This window comes from Pseudopodoces humilis, chromosome 13 (assembly GCF_049639895.1).
Source record: "Pseudopodoces humilis isolate 2021_Gansu_Grassland_sample_001 chromosome 13, ASM4963989v1, whole genome shotgun sequence".
Classification (NCBI taxonomy): Eukaryota; Metazoa; Chordata; class Aves; order Passeriformes; family Paridae; genus Pseudopodoces; species Pseudopodoces humilis.
The window spans coordinates 8,184,423-8,204,773 of NC_142212.1; the positions used below are offsets into that span (position 1 = coordinate 8,184,423).

General features: G+C 36.1%; 1 protein-coding gene across 1 annotated transcript in view; it reads right to left on the reverse strand.

The window, feature by feature from the left end:
• The window catches only part of ERC2 (ELKS/RAB6-interacting/CAST family member 2), a 408,254-nt gene that overhangs the window by 42,829 nt on the left and 345,074 nt on the right, over positions 1-20,351 (reverse strand). The window contains exon 17 of the transcript XR_015773654.1: positions 13,053-13,243. The gene's annotated coding sequence lies outside the window, so the exon portion shown is untranslated. The remainder of the gene's footprint in view (positions 1-13,052; positions 13,244-20,351) is intronic.

The window sequence follows — 20,351 nt, forward strand, 5'->3', positions numbered from 1 at the left end:
ACTAAGGAACTCAGTGACCACAGCCAACTTCAATTTATATTTTTTTTTTAGTTGAAAGAAAAAACAATTTCTATACTCTGTATTACTCCTGAATCTTAAAATAAATGTAAGCTAAATGTACACTCAATATTAAATACATATAAATGCATTTCATGCAGAGGCATTTTGTATCAAATACATTTATAAACAATAAGCAACAATTACGTACCAAGTTTTTCATTGCTGATAAATTCTAATTAATTGATCAGTTACTCTAGAGAATTTTAATTTCCATTCATATTCCTTTATTAAAAGATGTGCAATACGGCTCATATCAAACTTAATGTACAATGGAGGAGAAGGTCCTATAAAATGGACCCTCTTTCAGGCATCATCAAGATTCACTTTTTATTAATAATTTTATTTAAGATATGCAAGTTAAAAGGCTTAAGTCTGACTGATGAAACATTTCTGTACATTCTGTATTGAATAAATTCTCATTACTGAAAATGTTGCTTGAATTTACACATACTGGTTTTATATGTAAGGTCGGGAGGAGTTTAATGTTGTCTGGAAGATGCAAGGCTTCAGTGATCAGAGAAATTCCTATATGGGTGTATATGTATCAAATGGACTCTAAGTTCTCTACAGGAATAGTAAATCTCTCAATATGAGGATAAGGGGAGGGTGCTGAAGTTCTGACTTACATATATAACAGAAAGCAAAAACTGGGGAAAAAAATAGATATATCTATATACAAATAAATACAGTCAAAATTAACCAGGAAAAGAAAGATATTAAATACTAGGAAATCTGAATATCTGATAAAAATCACTTCACAGCAAGCTTTGGATTAGAATTCTAGAAAGCCCACTTCCATCAAACAACAGTTGTCAAACTGGAAGCTGACAAGTGAGACCTGTCCTGTCCAGTGCTTTCCATCACATATTATAAAGCAGCATGAAAAATGCCCTAAAAAAGGAACCATAGTGGAAATCTTGGCCCCCCGCCCTCCCCCCCCATTTGTTATTTACATTAAAATGATGCCCAGAGGCCGTAAACAGGATTGGAACATGGAAACGAGTTCCGACAGCTCTTTGCGTGGTGTTGTCTAAGCTTGTTGAATCGGTATGTGTACACAAATGAACATGTTTGTGTACACACACCAGCCCTGCTGACTGCACACACAAACATACAGGCCTCATTTGCATACTCCAGCCCATGATTTTACACTGTCAGGATCACAGATAAATACATATTTTTGTATCCTGTATAATGCAATGACCTCTCGGTCTGTAGGTGGGCTGAGTAGACACTTGTTTTATTTAAAAAGCACAAAATCATCTGAGACCTGCTAGTTTTGTAAGCAAAGTTCACAGTACTCACAGGAATAGAGGTCATATACATTTCAGCATTAATTATTTTCCTCTCTCTTCTCAATTTTATAAATTCATAATATATAAAGAAAATATCAAGTTATACCTCTTTGCTCATGATCTGACCAGTATTTTGAACATGGGATAAGGTAGACATATTTTTCTTCTACTTTCTCATTGCTGAGCCCCTGTAGCAAATACTTGATCAAGACTAAGGTAAAATCCCTTAAATAGGATATTTTCCTTATACCTCACATTACAAGACATGCAGACATGGATTCACAGCAGCTGTCTGAACTAGGCACATAAGAACACCCTTCAATTCTGTCCAGAATTACAGAATATTATGTTCTGCTGTGCCTGTCAAGTCCATGGATTAGCCTGGACACATAGCTTTCTCTGTAAATCACTTTGCACCTTGTGACAATTTAGGTTTTGTATCTGTGTTTGCAATCTGAAGGGGAGGGAAGGCAGAAAGATAAATCTATATATCTTAGTCCCATGATGAGATCTCTGTTAATTAGGTCTTCCCCAATCATCACCTCTTTAATTGGCATTTTTCTAGTGTCAGGAAGAGACGCCTAAGATTTAGATGTCTGATGCTGCACAAAAAGGCCGCCAAAAATCCACAGTCCTGTGCCAGCAGAGCAGCATCTATTGACAACAGAATTACTTCTTGTTTTGAAAACAAGGTCTAAGCAATGAAGTACTTATAGTGTCAAAAGTGAAAAAGAAATGGGGGAAGAAAAGAAGAAGAAGAGTTGTCACAAGTTGTTTCTAAAAAGATAAAGGTTCCCCAGCCAAATGGACATACCACCATCAGATTAGGAAGACAATAAAATAAGGGGTCTGTACCAAAGGGAAAACTGAGCCCAGATGACAAACTCTTGTTAGTCCATGGGTTTCTAGGCAGAATAGTCCAAGGTATTTTAAGATGTATAGACTAAGATTTCAGAGTTACACTACACCTCAGGCTTGCAAGAGCTTTCTGTAGGGTTTTTATTTTGGGGTGTCTTGGTTGTGCACGGACTAGGAAAATAAATTTAAAACACTTCAACATCTCTTTCCTCCTTTCTTGTTCCCTGCAAAATTCTTTTTCTAGTCCTGTAATATTTGCCTCGTGTTCCTTTTTCATCCTAAGGAACCATATCTTCTGGAAGAGCTTACCTGCTAATATTCTCAAACATTATTTAAAAAAGAAAAAAAATTCTACAGAATTCAAAACAATATTGTTCAACTAGGTACTAGATACATTTATTTATGCATTCCTTCATTCCTTTCAAGCAAAATCTGATTTGGCCCTACATCTTATGTTTCTTAAAGATAAACAGGGCATTATTAAAAAAACAATCTTGTTTAGGCTTAAGCCAAATGCACCTTGGTGAATATGACAACAGTTCTTATTTATGCACAAGTAAACCAAGACTGTATTTGCACCATGCAGTTTTAAGGGTTTTCTGACATTATAAGTTAAATTGCTTCTGTTAATTGTTTAGCAAAGATAAGAAACATTCAGCTCTTTCATAATATTTTATGCTGAATGACATTAACTTATTGACTTTGATGGTTATACCTCTTGTTCAAGATAAATGTTTCTAAATATTTTTACTGAGAATGTGTTCTACATAAATGTATCTAGCACTATATTTTATTCATCAACAAAAGTGTTACTGATTAGAAGCTCGTGATGTAGTCAACAGAATTGTCTGAAAATCTACACATCTTCAATAGAGAAAGAAACAAGGGCAGGATGGAACATTTTTTTGGTTATCTAGAACTGGATATATTCAAACTACAGGGTTGTTTAATGGTTTCTCAGGCTTTGATTTATTTCACATTGAAGGGACTTTGTCCCACATCAAAGATGTCTGTTAAAGAAAGATTCTTTTCTTAAATCCCTCCCCCCAACCTTTGGCTGAACACCTAATTTTCAATTTAGGAGCTTGTGACAGTGAGATACCTCCCAAAGGCAGAGTATTTAGACATTTAGGGAACTAAACAACCCTGTTGTGATGAAAGCTGGACATTCCTCAGTGCTGGGATCAAATGAAAACATTGATGTTTCACTAAACTTTGAAACTGACAATGTAAGAGTCTTACAAGAAGCATTAAACATTTATCACCACAGCCTGCAAATTACATTTAGACAAGGGAAATAGTTACATAAAGCAAACAATCTTGTATAGAGTAAAAAAAAAAAAATGCAGGAACTTCTTAAAAATGGATGCATATTTAAGAATGATGCCTCTTTGCAAAAACCTGTCAGCAATAATGGGTTTCCATAAACAGGAAATGGTATTTTAAAAATAGGAACAAGTTATTATCATCTCTGATGACAGAAACTACATACATACTTTCTTCTGATTATGTTCAGTTCAAAGTCCATCAAGTTGAGCACTTGCACAGACCAAATAACAGGAAATGGCAAGGTCAGAAGAGAACAGTGGAAGTTTCTGTAACTCAGCTGTGGCAGAAGTTGTGGCCACTGGAGATCAGTAGGGAAAGGCTGAAGAGCCAGAAGAAATGATGTTAACTTGGGAAAGTGAGGTTTTAAGTTTGGAAAAAAAGAGGATTTGAAGAACCTGCAGGGCACTAATGAGGAAAGAAGGGGAAAGAGGCCGGAGATAGGACTGAAAAGAAATCAAATGAGTCTGAAACCCTGGAAGGAATATTGCAGCTGGAAAAGGATGTAGAGGGAAAGGAGATAAGAGAATGCAGAGTCACTAGAGGCTCCAAGAAAGGAGACACTGAAATCCTGGATACAAAATTTTATAAGAGTAAAACTGGGAAACTAAGGATAATGTGCTTCCTTGAATTAGGACAACAAAGTTGAAACTGAGACATATCCATGCAAGTGTTGGGATATTAGTAACTAGAATATTGCAACATTTTTCATTTAGAAAATTTCTCTTAATGACATGAGGCAGATTGTTTTTGAGACGAGTGGTTGGCAGATGAAAAGCTCTTGGTACTCAAGAGGAAAACTGGAAGACAAATTTGGAGAGATATCACAATTCAGGATTTCTTGGATGTCAAGAGTGTAGAAATGATGAAAAAGAAAGCGATATTCTTGTTTGGCCTATAAAGTCTAGAACAGGAAGCTTCTATATTTTAGAACAATGTCTTACAAATCTTACAGGTACTAAACAACATGAAAATTAGCTAAAACAGATCAGTTTTAGGAACATATGCCACATTTTAAATTTGCCTTTAATGGTTTTATACAAATCATTGCTATTAGAGAAATTGCCCTCATCTGTTTTGCAAAACACTGTTTTCAGAAGTGCAGCTCAGTCTCATTGAAGCATAGATATATATTTGTGTTCAGATGATAAATTCACTTGCTTGTTCTAATGATTCATTATTTGATTCTGCATCTATAAGGAAAACAAGTTTGCACAAAGGTTTAGCACTACTCCATTTCAATAGTGCACAGAAATCTTAAACTGTTGGAAATGCACAACTGTGCTTTATGCAACAAAAGCCTATTTATAAATTATGACTCTATACACAATATGCCTTGGGGATTGTTCCTGTTCTAATCAAATACTTTTGCAAATTTGTTGCCAAGTACTGCAAAAGTATTTACCTGTAATAGGTGAAAAAATGATACTATCAGGTAAAATATGTTTTCACATACACTGTGGATGTTTTATTCACTCACTAGCCAGCTTCTAAAGGTTCCACAAAAAATTAAATCACATACCTTAAATATTTGTCTGCAAATAACACTGGTTAAATAACTCTGCAACATCTGGTTTCCTTTTCTGTTTGCTATTTGAGAGATTTTTCTGAGTATAATTAATCCTTATAAAATGGGAATAAAGTGAGTTATTGTCTTTTGGAAACTGATGAAGTATATTACAACTACAGAGAAAGGAACTGTACTTCATTCTGCACAGCAGAGTTAAGATGGCCACAAAAAAAAAAAAAAAAAAAAATTATGTTAATGTGGAAATGGTGCTTGGAGCTCAAAAGTCTAGATTCACTTAACAAGTTTAGTAAAATGGAGTACTTAGAGTAACCACAAAGCTGAAGCGGAGAATTTCAGCAGGACAGTTCGAAGAGCTGGAAAATAAAAGCACAGACAGACATGACAGGACAGTTTCTGTCTGCCTTGATTTTCCAGGGCTCTATGCCAACACAGACTGAATTTGTGAGCCAGTACAGATAATCAAAGTGGGAGAAAAAATCCAACATGTGAATGGTGCTTCTATGGGAGCTGTGGTAACATACACAAGTATTTGCATGTTCATGACAGTATTGATCTAAGACCAAAAAAAGGTTTTTTCCTCCCTGTATCTGTCAGTCTGCACAGGAGAACAAAGCCACACTCCTAAGAAATCATCTTTGAATTTAGGATTCATTACTGTAACACTTTAACCAGCAGACCTTGACAGGGCAGCTCCAAACCAAGCTGTTTAAAAAACTCTACATCAAAAAAAGTCTTTATTATGTTAATTACAGTAGGCAAAGACTAACTAAATAACTAAGATATTCCAATCTTTCTTTTAGAAATCAGTAAAACTTTTGCCTTTGTGCTCCATAAACATAGGTTTAACATAAAAAGGTCAACAAGAGGCACTGAATCTTGTTAAAAATACTGTTCTACCCTCCTGTTACCGTTCCACATGAAAAAAGAAAATAAAAAAAAAAATTAGGAGAAATACTAGATTTAGTAAAACAGTCCTTCCTACTTGTCCAGTTAAAAATAAATTAAAGGGTGAATTTTTTTTCCCCTTTAAAATCAATTTTGTCACCTTATCAAAATCACCAAAGGATAAACATGTTGATCAGCTAACATGTATTTATAATGCATAATAAAATATTACCTACTTTACATTTCTGTTTTGAGGCTTGATCTGATTTTGCGTTGTAAACACAAAGTCCTACTTTTGCAACTTTCTTGGTCACCTTTTATTATCAAAGCTTATTTTACATTTCTACAAGATACTACCCACAAAAGGATTCAGACTTTATGGAAGAGGCTGGTCCAACCCCTTTGCCACCTACCCAGGCAACAGCTTGAACCTCTGACTCCCAAACGTAACAAAGACCTTGACTTTGTTCGAGAAAACCTCAGCAGGACTCAGGATGTAACCTTCAGTATCCCTCAGCACTTCTGACTGCACAAGGTACACGAAGGAAGAGTGGGTAATGCACGTAGGAGTCACACAGTCATAACAATCTAAAGCACAAATGTCCACTGCTCATTGTATTCAGACTAATAAAACTCTAATTTTGCAACCCTCTTCATTGTATCTTTAGAACAGGATCTAGGCCTGCTGCATACCTAATATATATTGGACTTTGCTTGCTGAATCAAATTAAAACCATTATTTGGAATTACCAGTTTGGCCAAAATTTATTAACTACTCTAGGTATGACAGATTACACCATTTCCAAAAATCAGTTTGCTAAAGGAAATCTTCCCAGTGAAAATGTGGTTTTTTTCAATATGCTTCAAATTTCTGCATTTTTCTGCATCAATTTGTAATGGAACTATCTTTCATATTACCCCTGCCTTTATTTTCTTTGGTGTTTGTTTTTAAGTAGAGTCATGAATGTATTTCCATTTCATGCTATTCCCAGTTAGGAATAAAATGACGGTACTTCCAAGAAAGAAAATTACCCAGGAATCTGTTCTGCATTTGTAGACAGGAGAGAGGCACATTGAATGGAGAAGAAGAATTAAATTAGCCCCAGATATAGGGGCTGAATACTAGCCATGTGTTTTTGAAGTGAGTATCTGCAAACCCTTTCCTATAGATCCTTTATAGTTTGAACTTTATAACAATAAAGGCATAATCTGGTAAAAAGTTCACTGCCCTACAGCAAGCACAAAACACTTTTTTTTTTTTCATCCAAAGGAACCACTGGTCTTTGAATAAAATATTTTTACCTTCCCCCACGGCCACCAGTTTAGAATGAAAGCATATTCCATGTTTAAGATTCTATATTTACTCAGTTTAAATATTTATGGGTGAGATGTATATACAGTATTGAATAAAACAGAAACCAGATTCATTCCTTAATGAGTGAGAAAGAATAAACTTCATATGGGGCAAAAAGCAGTGCTAGAAATTGTCACTGCTTTCAAGTCAACAGCCACAAGAAATGTTGTCTTCTCAACTACTGTACAAAATAACAAAGCAAAAAGCAAGTGTTACTAGTTCTTCTATATTATCAGATTTTTATGACAAAGGTTAGAATGTTCAAAAATGTGTTTAAATTTATTCAGCTGTTCTCATAGTTTCATGTTTCACGGGACTGCTACACTGCATTATGTTCCCATATGACTAGATTAAAGCTATCTAACAGGCCAGTGAAGTTATTAGCCCAGCATCTGAATCCTTGTTCAGAACCTTCCTCAGCAAGTATTGACAAGCTGCAACAGTCAGATTGATTTGGTTTGGGTTTGTTTTTTAACAGGACATCCATGGTATTTATCAGATCAACACTTCTAAAGAGCGCTCTTCCTCCAAAGACACTGATAAACTAAAAGTGGAGTTAAACCCAGTTGTAGGGAGACTGGACAGCCCAAGGGAGAGGTAATGGGATACAGAGACTTTAACCTTTAGGTCATCAATTTAAATTCAGCTCAAGCTGATCATGACCAACATTCCCACATGATGAATGTTTGTTAGCCTGTGTAAAGAAATAGACACAATAAATATTGGTGGACACATTACCAAGGTAACTGATCCCTTTTGGTAATCTTAAAAGAATACCTACACTCTGACAGGCCACCAAACAGTCCCAGTTCCTCTGGTTTCATGGAATCCATCACAACTGCAGACTCCTAACCACCATCAAATTAATTTCAACATGTTTAGGAATTTTTTTTATTTTTTTTCATTAAGTGGATATCTCAACCAGAAGTACATTCAGCAGCAATGAAAGAATTAGCTTATCAAAATAAGGTTGAGAGTGCAAAGAATAAAATAGACAATATTGAAAAATGGTGTTAAATTCATTATAACCCAAGTACTACTTTTAGGCAAAGTTGGTTGAACTGTTAAAAGAATGGATATAGGAAAAACAGAAAAACCCAAGACAGCTGACAGGAATAACCAGAGGCATGGAAAGACAGCTCTATAGGAGTCTGAGACTGAGATTTAGTTTAGAGTCCAGATTAACAAATGTTGCCTGGTATGAATATATAAAATAATGATTATTACAGGCATTTCTTCAGAGCCTGGGGGTTATGAATAAAGCTAAGCACAAAAGTTCTTTCCCAGCCTATAAGAATTCTGAAGATTTCAGAAAGGTCTTGTTAGTATTAGGACAAATCCTTTCACAATTTTCACAAAAGCAGAGATACCCAACCTATTACAGACAATAGTCCAGTGGTAAAGACAGTTGCCTTGGATGCATTAGATATTCAGCTGGATTTAAGTCTCTATTCAGCTGGATTCAGAAAAGGAAATTGAACCAAAGTCGCATGTCTTAAAGGATAATGCCCTAACTATTAGGCTCTGGGTATTGTAATGCAGATTTCTCTCAAGGTTTCTTTTTGAGCAGTTCCATTTCCAATAAATTATTTATTTGCTATTTGAAATTAAAGCTTTTTAAAGGAATTTTTTTTTAAACTACGCTTGACATGAAAGAGGTTTCAGGTTTGATAAAGCAGCAATTTCTATCAAAAACTCTGTTAACTTGGGAAAATCCCTATTAGGTTTAGTATTTCTGAGAGCAGATGCAAAAAATTTCAGACATTTGTAAACAATCTTTATCCTTTGTGGCAGCACTAAAAAGAGGACAGCAAGACCATGTCATGCAATCTTTTCGTCCTCAAGATATCAAGTGATTTAAGGCTGAGGAATCATTGCTACTAATCACACACAAATCAACCTCTCCTATAAAATAAAAATAAGAAAACATGTATCAAAATTAACAATGTTTTTGTGTAAAATTGATCAAGGGAAAAATGACAGTGTTCACACTACTTTTTTTTCCTGACAATGAAGTTGAATATTTTTATAGTGGGGAGGATAATGTATTTTTTATGTGGGCTTTCACCAACATATGAGTCATATTTACAATGATTTACTTTTACCCTTCCAATCTATAATCTTGGAAGTATGCTGTTCCCAACTGAAATCACAATTTTCATGTGATTTGAACTACAAGTCTGTTTTTCTTAGCTTGTTCTTCTGTTGCTGATCTTGCATTTGACTATTGCCTCCATCAAGATACTTATTGATCACAACTTAGTTATTGTAACTGCCTTATGCAGGGCTTCCCAAATTACACCGATTGAAACCAACCAAAGTCATGTAATATAGTTCATCCATAGTTGTAGAAAAGTTATTAATTTTTTAAAACCTCTACTCATCTCCAAAGTTTACCACTCCAACTCATAGCTTTCTGTAGCAGTGTTTTTTCCTCCCTTCTCAATTTTCTCACTCTGGCTTTCATCCAGTCCTCTCAACTTTTCTCTGTCATCATGTGGGCTACTATGGTGTGTTTTTTAGCTATTTATCCCAGATTCATAGTAGAGGTATATAAAGACCCCCTTTAACACACCCACTTTAAAGCAATTAAGTCAACACCGTGCTAAGCAGTTCCCTACACCAATGCACACAGAATTGTTAACATGATTACAGCCTTTATTAATTTAACTTCTGTTCACTGGGAAAGATTAAGGGACAGTGAAAGTCTTGTGTGTGGAACCAGAAATGCTGCCAAAGGAACTGCAGTTAAACCATCAACAACTGGGTACAGACTGCATCCTTCCTACTTAGGAGTGTTTTCCTACTCCATAAATGTCCCCTTGCAATGACAATAGATACTAGCAATGCGGAAAATACTTGTCTTTAAAACCAACCGCCTGTCATGAATAAAAGCTTCTATTCCCACCTCCACCACCCCCAATTCACCACATTACAAAGCAGCAATAGTTCACATTTGGATACCAAACTAGGTGCTACATCTACTGCCAGGAAAGTAATGTGTAATGAATCACATTACTCCTACAGCATTTTAAACAGGTAGAAACAATTGTAGAAGAACTGCCAAGGAAATCTACAGTTCCAATTTTATACTGTCTGTAGGTCTTCAGACTAAAACTAATGCACACGTGTCATTTTCAAAATTAACATTTCTATTAAAAAGAAAACCAGACTCATCCTAGTTGATGTTACACACTTATTCAGTAGAATAATTCCACTGAGGCAGATAAATACATTTTCATGAAAAGGACCTACACTGCAGGACTTCATAAAAACATATATGTGGGACAAAAAGAAGAGCCTAGGAATTAAGTCAGTCATTTTGACAAACTCTTGTTTTATAACTGCAATGTAGTCAGTTTAGTTGGCTATTCCTAATTTCAGATCTAATACACACTGCTCTACAATACTGCCTGAACAGCATTAAAATGATCAAAGCAATTTCACTTTTTAAGCTTCAAAATGCACTATGTTTGCTTCTGGTTCGTAAGTGTTGATGCACTTTTGAACCACTTATTCTTCCTATCATCTTGCCTAATTAGAACACATTCTTTAAAACTTAACTTTTGTTTGAAAAACAGGTTTATAAAATTTCTCAGTTCCACATTCAAAAGAGCTGTTAAATTAAATTAATTAAAAGACTAAAAATGTAGGAATTCAAAATGGGTCATGAGAAGAATTTAGGCATGTGTAGTCAAAGTGCTGATCCTGGAGGCCCCTATCCCACCCTGGAGATGCTTCTGGTGGCAATAAAGGCTTTGATGGCAGTGCAGGCCAGATCCAGAAGCTGCATCTCTGTGCATGGCCAGAGTTTGCCTGCTCAGCCAGGGTGCTTCATCTCACGGCTCAGTTTATGCCGAATCCTGTGGGGAGCTGCACAGCTGATCTGAGGAGTTTGACCCACCAGGTGCTCTCAGAGCCAACCTCATAAACACCAACCAGGTGGGCTCCCTACAAAATCCTTCAGGCTCTATTTCTTTCTAAAACAGCACATGAGCACCAGTCATTCCCAGCCTGGCAGCAGCACTGCTCGTGCCAGAAGCCAAATCCCCTCGTCCCATTCCTTCTTCAGCCTTGGACCCAGCAATATCTTCTAGCAGAACATTCCAGTCAGCTACAGGCTGCAGTAAATGCTGGGGCAAGGAGAGGTAGATAGCAAAGTTCTACCACAGAAGTTCTTTCATTGTACAGAAAATAATTCAAGATTCATTGGGCCAGAGAAAGAACACAAGAGGGAGCAAGAGTCTGTAGCCTAGTGATTTGGGCACTCAGCTGGGAAAAGGAGTCCTGGGTTCCTGGCCTGTGCTCCACAGAAGGTTCATGCAATTTATCTAACAGCCTTTCAACAATTTAAGTCTTAGCTTGAATCTGGCCATGTTTTTCTTCCTGATCCAAGTCTATAAATAACACTTTGTTTGCAAACATCAACATATCTCTTGTATGCTTTTAACGCTAAATTTTAAATAGGAAACATCAATAAAACTGAAATGTGCCAAAACCTGAAAGCTAATTTCATATTCATTTTCCTTTATAAGTACTTAAAATACAAGAACTTACTTGTGATCATGTTAAAAATACTATTAAAATGCAAATACATGGTTTTACCTGTGTCAATAATGCTATTTTGAATCACTAGATTGGAATTTATTTTTTCATTTCATCTTTCTCAGGGTGACGTAACATTTTTAAGAAGTTATAACAATAGTAATAGCTTTCTAATGTCTTTATTCTGCTCAGTTTCTGATTCTCACTTGACAGTATTTTCATTTGCTGGTTCTCATTCCCTAGCACAACAGTGCAATGTCATGCAGGCAACTTTAAATCCAAGCAAGGTTACCCTGAAATTCCCACTCCAACGATTTCATGGACATATTTCTGGTTTTGCTAAACATTCTTTTCATAATAGCTTCATTTTGGGCCTAAGCCTACATAACAGGGTCCCTTTAAATAATATTCCATGCCTTGAAACATATTACAAAAACTGTTATATCAAGGCGAGTTATGCAAGGGCTCTCTATGGTTTTAGCATATTTACTCTGTCACGCCATGTGTGAGACTGCAGCCTCCACAACAAAACCTTTACACACTGAAGTCATTATCTCTGTGAAGTCTGCAACTGGCATTTAAAACTTATTGATGGCCTGGGTATTGGTGGCTCAGTAGGCAGCACTCTTGCCGGAGGCCCAGGAGGTCAGGGGTTCACATTCTGCTCAAAGAACAAGTTGGACATATTCCAGGTTTGTGTGTGGGCTGTGCTACACTCCTAAAGGGGCAGTCCTTAGGACAGTAAGAAAACCTTGGCTTTTTGGGGATATCAAAGTCCTCTTGCAAAGGGAAGAGGAAGAAAGTTTAACAAGTGAATGAACACGATTGCACTGGCTGGGGACCTGGATTTGGTCGTGTGCTAAATACGGAACGGTCCAGCTAGACTACACTGAACAGCTTGAAACAAGCTGCCACATTTTAGTCTCTGTGGTCAGCACATGTTCAAGGGAGGAGCGCAGACTCCAGGCATGCTCAGTATTACCCAGCTTCCTCAATAGCAGTGACTTTGGTTCAATTTCACACCACAGAGCTATGAAAAATGCATGTGCAGTTTCAACAAGTGAGCAGTCCAAACGAAAATGCTTTAACACTGGAGCAACTTCCACCCATACTATACAATCACTGAAAAAATCTCCAGCCAAATATCCAAGTCAAAACTAGCAACACATATAGAGAATAATATAAATCAAGATTCGACCTGCTCTGGTGTTAAACTTTGATACTTGAATATCCCAGATGTCTCCCTCCTCCTCTTCTTCTTTATAGACAGGTAAAGATGGATCTCTTGAAGGAACTGGGGATCACACTCTAGGCAAAGGTTGGACAGGTGATCAATGTACAGCATGAGATTTTGCCGTGGCTATGTGCCTCCAACAGTGACTGGATCATCTGGTTTAGAAAAACAATTCAAAATTGTAATATTTTCTAAAGCACTTGTAAGGGAAAAAATAGCAAAAGGGAGAACATGTAATTTTTATAACATGAAAAATATCACAGAACTTCTTTATAATTATATATTTAATTTCAAAAATTCATTTATTTCTTATTTAACATTTAGTTCATTAACTTTTCAATTCCTTAGAAGTCAGTCTTGACAGGATTGCATCCCATTTCCACTGGCAGAATGTGTTCAAAAGTTACCGGTGTGATATGAAGTTACTCTTGTGTCAATATTTTTATTTTTTTTTTTGTCATTTAGACGCAACCCTACAAAGTGCCAGGGCCAGGCCCAGTCCATTCCTTAATCAGGTTTTGGAGCAAGCCAGTATTTATCAGCCAAACAGGATTCTAGTCTGCAGTGCTCTTCAGGAGGTAAGCACAGAGGTTAATGTTTGTTAATGAAGATACATCTCCCAACACTCCCTCCTATTTCAATAGAATGAAAGAGTATTTTCTAAAGGATCATTCAGAGAACTTGAATGATACCTTTTCTTCCAGCATTTAGGAACACCATCTTTTATCAACCTATCTTTTACATGGTGCCGCCATTTGGGGTTTTTACCATCATGGAAAAACAAATACTGTCGTCCTTCCCAGAAATATCCATTAGTATAATGGATCTTTAGGTTTAAGTTTGGTGAAACCAACCTGTATTTAAGCAACAGTGTTTACACACAGTAAAAGAGATAATTAATTACAAGCATCATGACATCTTTAGGCTATCACACAATGTATAAGCAATGAGCTGCTTAAATGAAACAAGATATTGATGGCATTATTTCAAGTTCAGAAACAGAGGAACTCCCAACATAATCCCAGTGCAAATTTGCAAAGAAGTATGCGTTCATTTTGTCACTAAATATGAAAAGGAGCTATTTCAAGGAACGAAGGATGTCCTCTTAACCTGCAACAACAAATTTGTTTGTTTTTTTCTCTTCTCAGTAAGAAAGCAATTAGGATTTTTTCCAATAAAAATATCCTTGTCCATATATAAACACTCCTGGTAATCATGTAATTACCTTACCCAATCAGATTAAATTGCTGTCAGTTGAGTTCCCACTGTTGATTAACTTTTGTGTACTCTGAACCTAAATGAAGTCTTTAGTAAAGTCACTTAGTCATTTACAAAGGTGTCTCTATGATTCCAAAAAAGGGTAACAGCAATATATTATTTGCTATAATCATCAAATATCCAAGGTCAAGGATAGATCACAGTGGACCCCTTTTTTAAAACCCAAAGAAACACAGAATTAAACTATGTTGCTTATTTTTGTGTTTCTTGCCATGACTTCTAAATGTAATAGTAACCTTTGACCCCCCCATATTATACACCATAATTATGTAATTAAAACTAATTATGCAATTTAACATACATATTTTTGTCCTACAACAGGCAGGTCAATAACCTCACTCATTGACTTTGGAAGCTTTCACAGTTTAAACAAAACAATGAGGCTTTCAATTAATTTTAAAGTACAAACAGAGAAGGAGCAGCAGAACAGCAAGTCTTCACACTGATACTGCATGGAAGGATCACTTACAAACCTCTTCATTTTGGATTCCATAGATTAAATCCCTTGATAAAAGCTGTTTAAACATCTCTTTAAACATCTTTCTTCTATGCTGATATCATTAGAAATGTTAACACATTTATGAACAAATCATATATACACATTACTTGCTAAATACAAGAAAGGAGACCAGTAATGTTTTCTTTGTCCCACTTCTTTTCTTCAGTGTTGTTTCCTCTGCTTCCTTCCATACTTCACTGCCTCTTTCCCTGTTTCACCTCCTCTTTCTGAAGTCTTTTTCTTTCCCCTGTTTTCTTCATTATCTTCTCTGTTCCATTTTTAGCCGTAAAGTTTATCATTAATATCAAACTGTTGTAGTTGTTGCCTTTTCCAGTTTCCATCTGCATCCCTGACCCCATTCACAGGTCTTGGCACCAGGTGGCTTCTGATGATGATGATCCAGCTGAGAGGGAACTTTGGGCTGCAGAAAGCTACAGCTGAAGCAAATATGGCACATGCTCTAAAATGAATTTTCCACAGAGGGAAATTTGGTACAAGTGAGAGACACTTTATGAAATTGTTGAAATATGTTCCACCTCGATAATATCTTTTTTTCTCTTTAAACACTTAGGTAAGCTCTAAATACTGCACTGAAAGTTTTTCAAATTGTACAAGAAAGATTCATGCAATATTACATTTTGTCCAAAGAACTTGTTCAAATAATAAAATTAGGATTATCATTTAACCACATGTTTACTCTTTGGTAAACTAAATCCCATTCTCTAAAGAATAATTCTTAAAGCAAGTATAAGCCCAGGAGCTCTGCATTAAAAAGGATCATGTTATCCTGTTTTTTTCAATTGTTGTATTGACCACAAATGGATCCAGCAAAGTTAACAGGCCTAGATGTAAAGCAAAGGGACAGACCACATATATATAACTATTCCCTATATATATATATATATATATATATATATATATATATAAGTGTGTGTGTATATATATATACTATATATAAATGTGTATATATATATATACATATATACATCCCATATATATATGTATGCATACATAACTACATATACCAATCAAGCTTTAAGTTGTTTTCTCTAAACCTTGTTTCATGTGGGGATCAGAAAATAGTTTCCGGAAAAACACATATGAAAATCTTTTCTGACTTCTTGGAAGTATGGCAAAAATACCTACAGTGCACTTTGTGCTTTGGTTTCATTTCTAACACCGTTTTTCGAGTCCTTTCAGTTCTCTGTTTTAATTAGGCCTGACTTGCACAAGGAGTTTGAAAAGATTTCAGTAAACCCTTGGCATAATGGAAACAAGGAGCACTGAACTCTGAATGAGGAGTTACAACAGGAAAGAAACAATTTAGGGTGGTAGCAGGCCTTATTGCAACATTAAACCTCAAATTTGATCTGTTTTACACAAAGCAAACCAATACATTGAAAGAGTGCCCCAAACTTCTGGACAAAAGTTTGAAGGAAAATAATACAGTGCACGTGTAGAAATTCTGTCCAAGGGACTGGAGGAGATTATTCCTTATATTCTCATTTAATAAAAAGGTTCCTTCTGTTTTGAACGGAACATTAAAATTCTAATTCAGCTCATAGAGCATCCCAAACAGAGCAGCAAAAGAATCTGTGAAGGAGCCCAAATATGGTGCTATTGAAACACAGTGGATTAGAGGAATTGGGATAGAATCCTACAAGTGGCTAAGCAGCAGCAGGAGGTCAGCTTCACAAACAGCAGGATGCTGGTCTTGCCAGACGTGAGTGACATAATACAGGCAAAACAATCAAGATTTCAGCTGATAAATGTATGCCTGAGGAAAAGGCCTTGCTGTAGAACTTTCATAAGCAACAAATATTTAAGCAAATTCTGTAGACCTAATTTAGAGGAGAACATTTTTTCTTATACAAACATGTCACGTTAACCATGCAGAGCAGAATTCTTTATGACACAAAGACAGTAATTTTAAGAGCCTAAACGTAGAAAACAGGAGTCTTTTCTCAATTATTCAGTAAATGGATTAAACAAAGAGCTTTCATCGTTTGATGCAGCTTCAAGTGTTTCCCCAGCGATTCTGGGGATAATACATTAGGATGATACACATAAAAATAGTAGCTCCAAATATCTAGGATATCCAGAAAGAGTAACAGATGCCACGTAGCCCCATTGGTTATTCATAAATTGCATATATCAGTATCATCAGACAAGTTTCAAGGCTCTGAAGGTAACAGTTGCATTAGTAACGAGACATTGAGATATTAAAGTAAGATGATCATTAAATAATTTTGGTTTCTAAATTTTAAGGTATTATATTAAATCAGACTTTAATTGTAAACATCTATCTTTCACTTCTATTTTAAAAATATCTTTTAAAAGGCTGAGATTCCACTTGTTTTCCATTTTATGCTATGATCAATTAAAAGAAAATTTATTCAATTGCTTTTTAGCTAGGGAAGTGCAAAACAACATGTGCAAAACATTCATCTGTCTACCCCAAATTCTTCTCTGTCCTCCACAAAATATCCTTTTGGGCTAAATACTTTTGCAAGTCTGAAATAAACTGTAATTATGTGGTCAGCTTCCAGCCTGGAGTAGAGACCAAACTTCCCCTAGACTCTTAGGACATTGTGAAATAAGAATTTCTACGTGGTGCAGCTGACTGCTTTCATTCAGAAATCAGATTAAGAGGCAGTTGGGCCTTTGGGAACATGAGCTACAGTGATTAAGGATGCAGAAGAGAGAAGGCCAACCAGAAGCACAAGTGCACAGAATTCCCCTGCCATATCTTGGACAATCACATAAGAACACCATGGCACTGACACCTGTGGACACTTGCTCCACATGGCCAGGAGCTCTCCTATGATCTGACCACAAGGGGGGCATTTCCCACCCCAGGAACCATGAGAGAGGATATCTGTATTTTGATAATTTGATGGACATTTAAATAACCTACCGAATTTCTGCTGGAGAAAGACCAGTTTGAAGAGCAGGCCAAGTTTGTGCTATCTGGCTTCAGTCTATGGACCTTGTAACAAGATCTGTGATCTCAGCGTGTGTGATTTCTGGAGATCTTTCATAAAACCATATAATCAGGAATCTGAGATGATATGGAGAGAGCCACAGCACTCAGCAGTTCCTGCTGGAGGCCCCTGCTCAGCTGGAAGAGGAGGCGATGCTGCCTGTCCCTCAGCTGCAGTGCTGTTACTGAAGCCCAGGGTCACCTTGTTCTCGTCACCACGGGCAGTGGGACGTCCTCACATGCACGGGTGTGCTGCACATCCATAACTTGTTTGGTACGGAGCAGAGCAGCTCAGTGAAAACTGATTAAGATATTGTGCTGAGCTAAAAACTGGATGCTTTGTGGATATCTGTGTTTTGGTCTTTCCCCAAATGTCTTCCCCCAACAAGTGAGAGAGGACAGCTGGAGCAGACGAACTTTCTGTACCCAAGAGACTGTTTTTCTTTCCTTTGAAGGTATTACTTGCCTGTTATTACATTTACATAAAGCAGCTTTGTTCTTTCCCATATATAGTAAATTGCACTCCTGTATGTGAACATTGTATAGCCATTTCCCCCCAAATACAAAACGGAATTATCTTCACTGTCATTCAAGCCTTTCTTTTTCACCCATTGCAAAGAATTGATGCAAATCTATTTTTGTTTGGTCTGGTTTATGCTGACAGCAATTAATTCTAAAGCCTCAGCATAAAGACATACAAGAATCACATATGTTTTTAATCTACAAGCAAGTTATCCAATTATTTTAGGTAAACTTTAAGATCACAACCATCCTTACCAACTCTGATATGATAGGCTATTTTCTTCTTAATGGCTTAAGACTAATATACACTGCTACAGGGAATACTCTTCAACATTCCTCATGTTTTACCTCCTGATCTTGAAATAATAATATAGTCAATGAGCACATTTTGTTTATACTCGTTAGTAAAAAGTCACTAAAAGCATGCTGGGAAATAATATTCCATGCCTTAGGTCTCAAACAAGTTCTCTTTATAAATAGAGCTTGTGTAAATCACAGACAAAGTTGACAAATTTCATGGATTAGTCATGCTGAAAATATCAGATTTAAAACAGATTAATAGGAAAATCATATTATAATTCTGATTACCCAAATTCTGCATCTTTTTGAAGAATGAAATGAAAAAGTAGTGATAATTCTGGAGTCAATTCACTACATTACACTTGCACCGAGTTGCATACAGAGGGTAAATATTCCTCATTAACCTTGTAAAACCTCTGAAATCTATGTTTAGCCACGTTGGAATGAGAACATCACAAGTTATAGGGATTATAGTACACTGAAGCTATTTCAGTGCATTTTTCCATTAAATTATGTTAGCATGAAATTATTTTGTCACCTTGCAGAAAAAAAAAATTAAGGAAGTAACTGATTTGAAGTTAAAGCTCCTATTTTCACAATTACTTGTATTTGGTGCATCTACTCAAAAATTAGAGAAATAATATCTGAAAGAAATTCCACTTTAACAGAATGTATCATTATGCCTGTAAAAATATAAAATTCATAACTGTGAAAAACAACATTCGGAGTTAAGCAAAACTATCAGCTTTCACACAGAACTTCACGGCTTTTAAGTCTTTCATGATGATGTAATTTAAATTGAAGCCTTATTTAAAAGAGAGGTTACACATAACCATGTGATTCAAAGAGACTTGTTGACTACATAACAATTTGGCTTGATGCCTCCATGTCCTCCACTGAGCTGCACAGACCACTTGTCATCCTTGCATCTGAAGACAGCCAATTTGTCAGACATTTGCTTTAATTCTTTTTTTCTTTGTCTTCTTTACAATATCCTTCATATGCATCCTGGTCATCAATATCATATATCTGACTGGAGGATGGAAATTCATTTGTGTTTCCGTCTTATTTTCTTTGCATGCAATCCTCCTGGGTCTTATAGGATGTGCTTAATAAGAACCACATTATTCTGCTAAAGGAAGTCCTTGAGCAGACTTTGAGAAGCAGTATGGCAAATTAGTTTCAGAACGTGGAAGGTCAGGTTGGAAATAAAAAGCTGCAGTTATCTACAGTGTTTTCTGCAGTTCAGAAAGTAAGAAAAAGAGGCCTAACCTTCAAGAAAGGATTTGTTTGATCTTTCTCCTTTAGAAAGCCGGACTAATTTATGCCCAAACAATAAAATGTTGAGCATTGGCTGAAACTAATTAAAATTAGCTTTTAGTTAAATTCACATTTGTAACAAATGTACAATCACACTTCTCTTCCAACTGCATTTAAATGTTTTTGTTTCCACAAACAGAATGTTGTTTGTAACAAATTCTATACCATTCAAATATTTAAATTTAAAAGTGTGTTTGAGTTTGAACATAAATAGCCTTCTGCATGGGAATGCCAGGTTTATAGGTGTCCTTGCAACCTTAATTCTGCCCCCTGGTGTCTATAAATTATGGCTATTTCTAACTAATGATCACACGTTATTTTTCACTCCAGGGTCTGTGTCGCTCTGTCCACAGCACAAATA